The sequence below is a fragment of the Setaria italica genome, chromosome VIII (genome assembly GCF_000263155.2).
Source record: "Setaria italica strain Yugu1 chromosome VIII, Setaria_italica_v2.0, whole genome shotgun sequence".
NCBI classification, from domain to species: Eukaryota; Viridiplantae; Streptophyta; class Magnoliopsida; order Poales; family Poaceae; genus Setaria; species Setaria italica.
The window spans coordinates 3,046,157-3,052,341 of record NC_028457.1 but is presented as its reverse complement, the minus strand read 5'-3'; positions in this window follow the sequence as shown (position 1 = coordinate 3,052,341).

Below are 6,185 nucleotides of genomic sequence, written 5' to 3'. Positions count from 1 at the left end.
ATTACCGATGGGACGTAGCTTTACCAGATTTCCACGCATTCTTTTATAAATACCAACCTCGGCGCTTACTCCTAGTAGCATCAATCTTGGCTCTCGGTTCGACTTTTCTGCCCCTTCTCATCGGTGCAATTTCTTCGCTATGGCCTCGTCGTCTTCTTCTTCCTCTGTTAACCAGGTGAAGTTTTTGACCTCTACCTTCCTTTCTTTTTTAGGCCCTAAGGAAGAGAATATCCTTCCTCATTCCTTCTTTGTTTCAGCCTCAACGTCTTAGCCCCGAGCTCGTGCGCGCCATTGAGTGCATTCATTCCGAAGATCCATTAACGTCGGAGGACAAGATGCTGATCGTGGCTCACCGAGAGGAGCTCCGGGACCATATTACCACGGAGGCTCGCGTAGTCTTGGATTCCGTAGTGAGTGAAAGTAACCATCAATCTCCACCTGTCAGGAGCGATCGTTGTGGCGTTCTTGAAGACGACATCGCCACGGAGGCCCGAAAGATCCTGGATTTCGTGGAGAGGAACGGCAGCCGGCGACCTCCCATCGACAGGAGTCATCCACTCCCTCGGCAAGTTGTTCTTGAAGATGCGGGAGCGGGGACTTCGCGCCCTCCCGTAGATCTCCCCCGTCAAGTCGAAGCGGAGATTTCAACGAAGGCCATAGAAGAAGAATACATCCGACTCATGATAGAGTTAGGTCGGGCTGAGAGGGAGCGTAAGAAAAAGAATAATTAGTTGCTGTATTTTTTGTTCTAAGGGCGACTTAGTGTTTTGTCGGCCATGTAATCTGTCGCCCGTACCGAATGCATGTAATCGGCTATTCCAGTCGACTTTATGTATATCTCAAAACCGAATAGTATCGGTCATGTATGATTATGTTGATTCCTTAGGCGCCGACCCATATACTTGGGTAATATCTTTTTAAGTACCTCCCATTCAGAGCTCTAGTGAATTCTTCTCCCTCTATTGTTTCTAAGATATAGGCATTCCCTGGAGCGCATCTGCCGATTTTATATGGCCCTTCCCAGGTAGGAGACCATTTGCCGAATTTAGGATCTTTCGACCCGATCGGTAGTACCAGCTTCCATACCAAATCTCCAGGGGAGAACTGTTTGACTTTGACCTTTTTATCGTACCACCTGGCCACTCTCTTTTTATTCTCTTCGATACTTATTAGAGCCCTCAATCGTTGGCCTGCCAAATCATCAAGTTCTTCCTTCATCAGAGCCGAGTAGTCATCGGCCGACAACTGGTCCTGAAGTGAAATGCGCCTTGATCCTGTCCTTGACTCCCATGGAAGTACTGCATCGTGACCGTATACCAACTGATAGGGGGATAACTTGGTAGCCCCATGACAGGCCATTCTGTATGCCCACAGGGCTTCGGTCAAACACAGGTGCCATTTCTTCGGGCATTCTTCGATCTTCCTTTTGATCAACTTGATTATTCCTTTGTTGGAGGATTCTGCTTGACCATTGGGTTGAGCGTAATACGGAGAAGAATTTAGCAATTTGATGCCCATATCGGTCGTGAATTTCTCAAATTCTCCCTATGTGAACATTGTTCCTTGATCGGTTGTTATGGTTTGAGGGATACCGAATCGGTAGACGATATGATCCCTTACGAAATCGGCCATGATAGCCGACGTCACGGTCCTTAGCGGGACTGCCTCCACCCATTTGGTGAAATAATCGGTAGCAACCAGAATAAACTTGTGCCCCTTGCTCGATGGTGGATAAATTTGGCCGATAAGGTCTATTCCCCATCCTCTGAACGGCCATGGTTTGATGATGGGATTCATGGCCGATGCGGGTGCACGCTGGACATTTCCAAACTTTTGACACTCCTGACAACCCTTATAATATTTGAAACAATCTTCAAGGATCGTAGGCCAATAGTACCCATTATTTCTGATCATCCACTTCATCTTATGTGCTGATTGGTGAGCTCCGCATACCCCTTCATGGATTTCTCCCATTAGAATCTTGGCTTCTTCTGTCCCAAGGCATTTAAGAAGAACCCCTTCGATCGTTCGGTAGAACAGATCATTTTCGAGCAATACGTACTTGGTAGCGTGAAAGCGTACTCGTCGCTCCACCTTTTTAGACGGATCCTTTAGGTAATCGGCAATTTCTTTGCGCCAATCGTCAGCTGCAAGCTCTAAGGCCATAGCGCCTAGAATCGGCCGATACCCAGATGCGTGTTGAGCGAGTTTGTTTGCTTCCTCATTGCGGTCTCTTGGGACATGCTCGATTACTGCCGATCTGAATTCTTTTAACAGCTGTAGGCAATCTTCGTGATGAATTCGTAATATGTCATCTTTGCACTCAGCCCTCCCAGTTAGTTGATCCACGATTAACATCGAATCTCCGAAGACCTCGACAGAATCGGCCTTGACTTCTCTCAATAATCGTAAGCCTTTTAATACAGCTCTGTATTCCGCTTGATTATTTGTGGAGGCGGTTTCTATCGGCAGAGAAAAATCATATCTTGCCCCCCGAGGCGATATGAGAACGATGCCGATTCCCGATCCGACTCCGCATGATGACCCATCAAAAAATAACTGCCAAGGCGCTAGTTCCACGAAGGCGATCTCCGGCCCACAGTGCTGTGCGACGAAATCGGCCATGACTTGACCTTTGACGGCTTTTGCCGATTCGTACCGTAGGTCAAATTCTGATAAAGCTAAAATCCATTTACCGATTCGCCCTTTCAGCATCGGCAGTGACAGCATGTATTTCACTACGTCATCTTTGCATACGACTATACATTCTGCTGACAGTAGATAGTGTCTGAGTTTGGTGCACGAGAAGTAAAGACACAAACACAAACGTTCTACTGGAGGATATCTTGTTTCGGCATCCAGGAGCCTTCTACTAACGTAATAGATTACCCGCTCTTTGCCTTCAAACTCTTGGACTAGAGCCGACCCGATAGCCTTGTCATCGGCTGATAGATATAGTTTAAACGGCTTACCCGTTTGAGGGGGAACCAGGACTGGGGGTGAGACCAAGTATCGCTTGATGTCCTCTAACGCCTTGCGCTGTTCTTCTCCCCATATAAATTCCTGGTCTGGCTTCAACTTCAGAAGTGGTGTGAACGCCTGAATCCGTCCAGATAGATTAGATATAAACCTTCTGATGAAGTTTACCTTGCCGATTAGAGACTGTAATTTAGTTTTGTTCTGTGGAGCGACGACTTTGTTGATGGCCGCTATGGTCTTCTGGTTGACTTCTATACCTCGTTCGTGCACCATAAATCCTAAGAACTGTCCGGCGGAGACGCCGAAAGCGCATTTGTTGGGATTCATCTTGAGGCCATGCTTTTTGGTACACTCTAGCACCTGCCGCAAATCGGCTAGGTGTTCTTCGTGGCTTTTGGACTTGACCACGACGTCATCGATGTAGATCTCCACCAGGAGGCCAATGAGTTTGTGGAAGATATAGTTCATGGCTCTCTGATATGTAGCACCAGCATTCTTCAAACCAAAAGTCATCACCACCCACTCGAATAGACCAAGATGTCCTGGACATCTGAAGGCCGTTTTGGGTATATCCTCTTCGGCCATAAGTATTTGATTGTATCCGGCGTTTCCATCCATGAAGCTAATAATTTTGTGCCCCGCGGCAGCGTCGATCAGTACATCGGCCGTAGGCATAGGGTAACCATCCATCGGTGTGGCCTGATTAAGATTCCTGAAATCAACGCAAACGCGCAGCTTCCCGTTTTTCTTGTACACTGGTACGATATTAGAAATCCACTCGGCATAACGACATTGCCGAATAAATTTTGCTTCGATTAGCCGAGTTATTTCGGCTTTTATGTCTGGTAAAATTTTAGGATTGCATCGCCGTGCGGGTTGTTGGTACGGCCGATACCCTGGCTTTATGGGTAGCCGATGTTCAACAATAGATCGATCTAATCCGGGCATCTCGTGATACTCCCACGCAAAACAATCCTTGAATTCTCTTAATAAATTTGTCAATTTACACTTGTACTCTGGATCTAAATTTGCACTAATAAAAGTCGGCCTTGGTTTGGTTCCGTCACCTAAATCTACCATCTCCAAAGAATCGGCCGACGTGAATCCGTGTCCCAGCTTCCCGTCTTCTCGGGCGAACTGATCCATCTATTGTGCTTCTTCGGAGCCGACTGCTCGGATCGGCTGTAGGCCAAAATCGGTGACCTTCAGGAAATCGGTTTCCCACACTCTACCTTATATGCACCTGACGGTTTCGCAGCTCCATTGCTGTGCGTCGGCTGCTGCGATGCTGTACGCGGAGTCGGCTTTGACCACTTCGATGTTATCGCCGACCCATTGTACAAGGCATTGATGCATAGTTGACGGGATGCAGCAATTTGCGTGTATCCAGTCACGGCCAAGAAGCATATTATAGGACCCTTTGCCATTAATGACGAAAAACGTGGTAGGAAGGGTCTTACTGCCGATGGTGAGGTCGACGCAGAGGGCACCGCGAGCGTTTGACACCTTGCCTTCGAAATCTTTGAGCATCATGTCCGTCCTGGTCAGGTCGTCGTCGCTCTTTCCCAGCTTTCGGAGTACGGCATATGGCATGATATTGACGGCGGCTCCTCCGTCGACCATTAATCTAGTGAGGGGGCGACCGTCAACATGCCCTTTAAGGAACAATGCCTTCATATGTTGTCGTTCGTCGTCTTCGGGCTTTTCGAACGTAGCCATCATTGGTTCTAAAGTCAACCGTGCTGTTTGTTCCTCCATCGCCGATACGTCCTGTTGATCGGCAGGGGTCATGAACTCTATCGGCAATATGAAAACCATACCGATTTCGGCTGCCGATCCATCGCCCGCCGACTCATCGTTGCCCTTGTCGTTTCTTTTGGGGCGCCATACTCGAGGCCTTCCTTGCTCTTTGTCCATCGCGCTCTCTTCTTCTTGCTGTTCCCATTGGCGGAGGCGTTGGACTCTTCGTTTTTGTGATTTGGTTAAACCGTCGGGGCACCATCTGGGGTTTATTGGCCTCCCTTCTTTCCCGGCGCGTTCCCATTCCGGTTCGCGTCCTAACGGGTTCTCGTCCGTTACCCGAGCATCGGCCATGACTTCGAGCCAGCTGTGAACGCTGGCTTTGCTATTTGATCGATCGTGTCGATCGGTTCTGCCCCCCTGCCTATTATGGCTCCTACCTTCTGACTGATCATATCGGTCACTTCTGCCCCCCAGCCGATCACGCATGGAAGGGCGCTGATCCTCTGGGTTGCGCCAATTCCTGTTGGTCGGTTCTTGCCTTCCATCTCTGGAGCGAGACCTGGTGAACGGCCGATTGCCCCGATAGGGACCGTTGCATTCCGGGCAAGTATCGGCCAATGGTAGTCTGAGGTTATTTTCCCAACAATGGATGAAGAATGGGCATCTCCAGTGCTCCTCGTGCCGACGCATTGCTTCCTCTCGGGACCTCGAACGTTCATGTTGGCGTTGATACTTTTGGAGCAGGAACTGGGAAGTAATGCGTGGACCATCTGACTCACCATCATCGGCCTCCATCCGTCGCTTTCCCTTGATGTCTTCAGACGTAACTTGATTTCTGGGATCGACAGCGCCACTCTTTTTTGCCGATTCGGACGTCAGCACTTTTGTTTGGAGAGAATTCCTCCCCGTGTCAACCATGTTAGTAGGAAAAGGGTGCTGGTCGATTTTCATTGGTTTGGCCGGTTTTGCCGGCACTTCAAACTTGAGTCTGCCCTGCTCAATGGCCGACTGTATTTGTTGCCTGAAGATTTTGCACTCGTTGGTATCATGTGACGTGGCATTGTGCCACTTGCAATACTTCATCTTCTTCAACTGTTCGGCAGAGGGTATCGTGTGGTAAGGTGAGAGTTTAATCTGCCCTTCCTGGAGTAGAAGATCGAAGATTTTTGTCAGCTTTAGTTGTGTCGAAACCAAACGCTTCCGGCTCCTTTTTGCCGAACGGGCATGATATCGGCTTCTTTCCCTTAATCCACTCTGCAAGTCCGATTTCGGTGTCTTCTTCATCCTCTACTTCTTCCAGGAATGCTACTTTCTTCTGGAAATTCCTCCTTGGATCGAATGAACGCACCTCTTGCCCGGACAATCGGTGGACGATCTGACTCAAGCTCTCGAACTCTTGTGAAGCATATTTTTCTTTAATGTGTGGCAGCAGGCCTTGGAAGGCTATATCGGCCAACTGTGCA